Here is a 7624-nt window from a genome sequence, read left to right on the forward strand (position 1 = left end):
CATTACCGCACCGAACACAGTTTATTTTCGACAAGCCATGTTCTTACTTCGCTGTCCGTGAACTTGACGTTACTCTTGAAAATCATGCATGGCGCGCGCAACCTACAGATTATTCACTGATCTGCTAGCAGATTAGTGAATAATCTGTAGGTTGCGCTGTTTCCTAGAATTAACTGTAGTTTGTTTTTTTAGCCAATGAGAAGACAGATGGTGACTACAATGTATAATGATTTTAACTATTAACAACATCCAATTAAAATTCTGAGGAGCTCCGCTTTTAGGCCTGGCTAAATCTATATATTACATAACTGCGAATTTGTGTACTTTAGATGATTTAATCTAAACACAACATGCTCGTTTTAATACCAATCAGATTGGCATACTTTTCACCAAATGTCAGAAAAGAAGGTCTAATATTCGAGCTATACGAATTATTTGATTATTTAATTTTATTAATTTCGTATCTTGTTTGTGTAATTATTTACTGTTTTTAGATCGTTTTTATCCAACGACGTGTTAAGGTGGCTCCCTACGGTATTAGTATCTACACCTATAGAAGGATGGAAAACTAAAAATGAACTGTTTCTTTTGCCTTTGGGTTTAAGCTCCCGGCATTCGCAGTGAAGATTAGCAACATACGAGGGGATTCTTTTTCGTTCATATCAGTGTATCGCAAGCTCGGCAGTCTTGTGAAAACGATTTCGGACAAAGGTTTAATTTGAAAAAATAAAAAGTTTATTTTGGTAGATCCGTAAAAATCGTTAAAAAAAGAGAAATCCCGAGATAAAATTTTGTCAAAAAATGACATTGTGAAGAACGCATCTATATCATGAGGTTTACAAACTTTCGCAAAATTTCACCGAAGGAAACACGAAGAAAACAAGCGCTGTGTTTCTTCGTTGGCTTGTTTTTGACGTTATAAAATCTTGAGACGCCCACGCGCGCATGCGTTTGAATAACCCACTGGTGTCATTGGCATGTTCGAGTGGGACAAGAATCGTGTTTAGCTCATATGTCCTACCTAAAGCTACTTTGGGCAATCTTGCGACACATTTTTGAAGATGAAAATTTAGAAGAAGGAATTCTTACTCTATGGACGGTTAGCGTCTTGGAAATGAGCAATGACGGGTGCTACAATTCGACCTTGTGTGTTTTGTTGTTGTTGTTGTTGTTGTTGTTGTTGTTGTTGTTGTGTATTTGTTGTTTCCTATTTCCGAAGCGCCTGTTCGCGCTCTGCGAGCTCGTTACACGACTTAGCTTTTGAGGGGAGAAACATCCTGGCTCATTCCAGATTTAGCAGAATCCTCATCCCTCGTATCTTGGCTGTTGGCTGTTGTGTCTGCTCCACATACAACGCCAAGGATTGCAAAAACGTGTGGTGATATTCTACCTTATTTTGCCCCGTGCAAGTAGTTCGCCTGATCGTGACGATCGGACAAATCAGTTTCTTTGGTTTAAACTCCTACGTACCTCGTACTTTTCTCTTTTAAATCACGCAGAGAAAGGTAGGGTCTTCTATTCAGTAGATAAATATTTTGAAACCGAAGGAGATTCACGCAATTTTTGCGACAAACATATTTTGAAAATGTTACGCCATGTTTGTCGACGTTTTACTACGCGAGCTCGCGTGCGACTTTCGCGTAGACATTTGAAAGCTCGCGCGATTTTCGAAACCAGTTCTTGCGCGGTCAATAAACTATAGGGAACCACATTAAAGTACTGTCATTTCATCTTCCTTATTTATATTTTAAGTGTATTTTAGTTTTTATGTAATTTTTCTGCACAACTGAACATCACAGAATTTTATCTTAGTTTAGCCTAAGGAAGTCTGCACGTTGTAAATTTGAATTATTGCTATTATTTTTTACGTAAAGACTAAATCTACAATACACTGTGTCATTTATGAAGAAAAATAGCTCAGATGGCTGGGGCATGGAGCAAATAAAGTACTACCTGTACGCTACTATGCTTGTTTTTCGCAATCTCTGGCATCGGCAAAGAACGCTGCAGAACACAGGCAAAAAATCACGTGTTCGGTCACTCCAAAAAGCCTACCTTTTTTCCTCCACCTATAGCAAGTAAACGGTGGGCTTTTGCACTCACTGAAGTTTCAGCCTGTAAAGTGCTTGCTATCCTGAAGAAATTCGTCTCGAAAGAAGCGCAAAATTCGACTTTGGAGGCTACCATTTTGAAACTGTATTTGGCAGCCAGGCCGTGTTTATGTGACATCATTCCGTCCAACTCGAAATTGGCGGGAAGCAGACAAAACTGCAACTAACTTGGCATCCTTCACAAGGTCAGCAAAACGTTTTTTTTTTTCAACCGATTGTCCACTGCACTATCTTTTATCATTTTCGGGTTTGGAGCACGTTTTGCTCAAAACAATACAGCTTAAGAGCAGCCATGACCCAATGTGGTAGTTAAAAGGCTTGTCGGAAGCCATCAGGACAAATTCCCTTGAACGGAATGACGTGACGAAAACGCAGCCTTGCTGCCGAGTACTGTTCAAAATGGCGGCAACGATGTCGGATTTTGGGCTTCTTTAGAGACGAATTTCATAAGGAAAATCTGGAATTTACAGGTTGAAATTTCGGTGAGAGGCTAAATTTAGCGCGAGGTTTTTATGAGCGTTGAAAAAAAAAAGCGTTTTTTGGAGTGACCTCTTCCTTTAAACATTTCATCTTACTTTCTGCCACCAGTGTTTTTAAAAATGCTGAAAATAAAGAGATAATTAGTATACTAAACTAAAATATTTTGAAAACGAAGCTTTCCGATGGCGGGAACAACAAGCGGGTAGCAGGTGAGTTCGATTAGCCCTCACTATGCGAATGCGCACTCAAACGTTTCTTCCTGAAGTGATTGTTGCGTTTTTGTGGGCTTAGCATTATGCATGCGTAAGCCCAATAAGCCATCGAAATCTTTCAGTTTGAGGACGTATGTCACGTGACAGAGCTTTGGGACGCAGACATTTTATTGAGTCTTCAGATGAAGAAGATTTGTGAACAATTTCAGTGAATCGTGAAGCGAACTTTTGTCACTCGCTAAGTTTTTTATGGTTTTGACATCTTTTCGACAGCTTTATGTCAACTTTCTGTTGGCTTTTTAAACAGGTTAGCCAACCCCGTTAGCATGAATTGTAATTGTGGACTTACATTTAAAAACAAAAGTTTTCGACGCGAAGAAATAAATGACAAGTTTTTAGTGTAGAATCTTTTTTGTAGTTGTTCCGCGCGCGGTCGTCTGATGTTATGTAATCGCGTCCTATTTAGGTTTAAACAGAATTTTCAAAATTTTCAACACTAAGTGGTCATATGATAAAATGCTTATTGACTGAGGACTGTATGGTAATTCTGGTACTGCAGTTTGTGTCAGAGCCCCCAGCAATCCAGGAGATGCTGGAGTCCAAGCGGAATGCTGGTAAGTGACTATTTTGTGTTTAGCATAACTCAAAAGCGTATTTCAAATACTAGTTACGGTTAGCCTCGATTTTTACCGCTTTATGAGAGTCTGAATGGGGTTAACCGACTGGCGACAATGAGCGAAAAATATTACTGACTACAGACAAAACGAGGAAAAAATTACCGACTAGCGACGAAAAAATTCTAACCGACAATCGACATGGTCCGACGTTATAGGGATGTTTGTATTCAGGAAAAACAGCATTTTGAATTTATTTCCAGCTAAGGAAATGTCCAGATCCTTTGTTGGGCTCTGTTTCACCAGAAGTGGCCGTATTAATTCCAAATTTAGTCAATTATAGAATTTTCTGTCTTCAAATTACTTTAAAGCCCCGAGATCCTCCTTTTCGGGGGGCAGCGAGGGCCTCATTTCTAGGACAGCGGTTCGTAATTGAGCCGACTAGACGCCCTGTAGTTGTATTTTCACTGCGCGTTGTTTGTTCATGCGGTCGGGACATGCCCCTTCCTGCTATAGCTACGATGACATCTATGCCAGGTGAAGACATAACAACAGGTAAGGAAAGACAGATCAAAGAGTGGCTAGAGAGTTACAGACCAGTACGCCAACGGACGGTTAGGAGCGAGACCACAAAAGATAAGGCTGGGGCCTTTGCCGCCAGCTGTCTACGCTGTCCATCGCACCGACGAGTCTGAAGAGAAACTTTGATTCCCTGAAGAAAACAATGTATCATCAGCGAATACAGTGCCACAATGCGTTGTTAGCATACAATTTGTGGACGGAGGGTATGTTACTGAGATGTTTGTGGATCACGAAGAAGTACAAATTGATGAGTATGAGACAGATTCGGATGACGAGGAATCAGATGTTGAAGAACATTCAGAGCTTGTCTACAGAGCGTGTGTTACACGATCCAGCAGGGCTGTTTGTGCATTTGTGCGTCTCGACATGTGACGGTAAGAGGTAATATTAATATTTGTTAAGTAACATAAGATCCATTAAACGGTGCAGATTGATACCAATGGTAGCGAAAAACCCAAAGAAACCCCACAGTAAAGCCACGAGAGCCGTTGAATAATAATAGTAATAGGGAGCTTAAGCAAACCACGACGACGACGGCAACGAGAACGTCACTAAACAAAAGATTTAATGAGCAAAATAGTAGCTGTGCACGTGCGTTATAAATTTTTGTACATTTCTTTGTCGTCTTCTGCAAAACAACAACGTGAAATGATCAAGTTCTGCGTCGTCTACGAAACGTGGACGACGACGGCTAGTTTTTCGCATTTCTATTTGGAATTATACGCCGTCATTGCATATTTAACCTGAGCAAGCTTTTAGAGCCACTGGCGTACTGAACAGATCTAGACGTTCGCGAATTTCGCTTGTAAAATATGAATTTATTTTTTACTAGGCGTCGTCCTCGGCGTCGTCGTCGTCGTTGCTTAAACTTCCTAATGTCTAGATCTGTTCAGTACGCCAATGGCTCTAAAAACTTGCTCAGGTTAAATATGCAACGACGGCGTATAGTTCCAAATGGAAATGCGAAAAACTAGCCGTCGTCGTCCACGTTTCGTAGACGACGCAGAAATTGATCATTTCACGTTGTTGTTTTGCTGAGGACGGCAAAGCAATGTAGAAAAATTTATAACGCACGTGCACAGCTACTGTTTTGCTCATTAAACCTTTTGTTTAGTGACGTTCTCGTTGCCGTCGTCGTCGTGGTTTGCTTAAGGGCCCATTAATCGATTTATGCGCGCTCGCGCGCGTTGCTAAAGAGGTGAAATTTCACCTCCGGTTACTTACGTCAGCCTGAGTGCGGAAAATAAAACAACTCAATAACTTCCAAATTCGCTTACATTATAGATGTTTTTCTTTGTGTTTCACAAAATGCAAAGTAAAAAATGTACAAGCAGAGACAAAATAAGAAAAAGACAGAAAAACAAGAGCAATAGAAAGAGAAAAACTAACTCCGTGTGGCTTTGTCTGATCTTACCGAAGTGCGCTGGTAGTGTAAATTGCGCACGCGCTGTTCGCGCTGATAGGGTAATTTCCAATATATATCAGGCGCACTTCCGGTTTCTTTAAATGCTAGAGGAAACGCGGTTTTTCATTAAATCCAGCCTTTTTCGACGGATTTCGATCAAAGCCAACTTTGGAAATATAGCTATGCATTCCCTTTTCAAAATCATGCTTTTTTCAAAAAATTACGAATTTTTTAATATTTTGAAATTCTCTCAAAATCTGACCTTTTAGAAATGAAACAAAATCTATGCATAGCGTAATGAGGATTTAAATTAAAATATTAAATCAACGAAAAAAATCCCGATAAAGTAATTTGCCTGGGAGCCTTTGCGTTTTTTCAGTTTTAGTCACATGATCATGGGCGTGGCCTGATGACGTCATCACTAGTGTTACTGATCATGAAAAAGTTAAAACACATGAAATAACTCTGAACTAACTGAAAGTGATGAGGTTATATGAGAATAAATTTTCCTTAGCAACGGCGCGAAAAGATCGGTTAATGGGCCCTTAAGCTCCCTAATAAGTGTTCGTGGACGTCTTGGGAAAAAAAGAGACTTCCGTAGCTAACAAAATTACGTGTCCCAAGAGTGGGCGTTTCACCGTATGTCTAATTTACCTTTTTTGATTTACTGCGATACCCTGTAATCGACAGGAAAACAAATTCACAGCTAGAATAAAAGCTTTGGTGATTTTATCGGTACACTAGATTTGCAAACAAAAGCGGGGTAGGCGATCACGTTGCTAAAAAAACAGAAATGACGATAATGAATATTACAAGCTTTATACTTCATCTAGAGTTTAAAGTCTTAAACTGCGCAAATTACATAACAAATGTAAATAATTAACTTGCATTTTTAACTATTAACTGAGATTTACCGACAACCGATAAAGGTCGAAAATTTTAAACGACAACCGACAAAGTAATGAACTTTTAACCGACAACCAACATGTGGACCCCCCACCTCCCCCCCCCCCCATTCAGACCATCCTTTATCGACTTCAGTTTTCACAAACATCGGCTATAATTAAGAGGAAGTCGCAGCATGCTGTTATTTATTCTGATCAAGCAGTTTCCGACCAGTCGGCCTGCAATTCAAGAAGAATCTTAGTCGTCATGACATCCTGTTCAAAAATATAAGAAATAAACTGTCTTAACTGAAAGATTAACATATTAAATAATTAATTAACCTACAATTGCACGCAAATAGTTTTGCTCAGATTGAGTCTGACTGGACACATAGCATGCAAAATAACAGCAGTATGTAAATTTCTCTAGTCCCAAACCAAATTCATCTTGGAAGCAGTATCTTCACTGGAAAAATCCAGTTCTGAGGCAGTTTCATCAAAATACTTGTTTCAGCCGAGTGCTATCCAAAAGCCATAGTGTTAGTAAGTTTTGCAGTGTCGGCATAACTTCACCACTCTACTGCCAAGGTAGGCGCCTCTATGAGAACGATAGATCACGACTGGTGGAGGTACCAGCCGTGTGCCCTCCTAGCTAGTATTCATTCTTCTCTTTTAGCATTGTATCCTCCATTTTTTCGAGGACACCATTGTCGAAGAAAAAGAAACAGAACTGTCGCGAATGCAGCAAGTATTTCTTACTCCATTTTTAAAGTCTTCTTTTTACCTAACCATATGTCATCATAAATAAATAAATAAATAAATAAATAGATAAGTAAATAAATAACTGCATTTACATAGCGCCATACGACGCTAATTGTCCGTGGCGCTTTACAAGACCATAACTCCAAAAGATTATCAAGGTAAGAGAGTGAATCCCCCATATAGGCCTTATATCCAAGGTAAACCCTCTCAAGTTATTTTTAGAGATTGTACCCAGTTCTTCCGCGGATATTACTCGCGCGTTGCGTGGATGTTTTCGTGAAGGATCTGTTTATGTCGTTTCGTTTCGTTTCGTTTCAAAACAAAGAAAAACCTCCAACGCTGTGGGGATGTCTTCTTTGATGTTTTGATTATAGTTGCGAAATGCGAATCGAATGAAAATGGTCGATTTTCAGCCCAGTTGGGACCCGCTAAATTGCATGAAATTGAGTCTAAAAGTTAAATCGCAAATGTCGCTTTCCTCGGAAAGACAAAACTATTTCAAGGAAAAAACTACAGCCTGTTTGCAATCTTGTTAGGGGCTAGCTATATGCAAAAGACGAGCGAATTTGAGTTT

General features: G+C 39.7%; 1 protein-coding gene and 1 pseudogene across 1 annotated transcript in view; both read left to right on the forward strand.

Moving 5' to 3' along the window:
- The window catches only part of LOC110043096 (uncharacterized), a 390873-nt gene that overhangs the window by 209447 nt on the left and 173802 nt on the right, over nt 1–7624 (forward strand). The gene's annotated exons all lie outside the window — the stretch shown is intronic.
- Nucleotides 3915–4371, forward strand: LOC149110677 (uncharacterized; annotated as a pseudogene).

This window comes from Orbicella faveolata, unplaced genomic scaffold, assembly GCF_042242905.1.
Source record: "Orbicella faveolata isolate gen_17 unplaced genomic scaffold, um_ofav_v1 contig_24, whole genome shotgun sequence".
NCBI lineage: Eukaryota > Metazoa > Cnidaria > Anthozoa > Scleractinia > Merulinidae > Orbicella > Orbicella faveolata.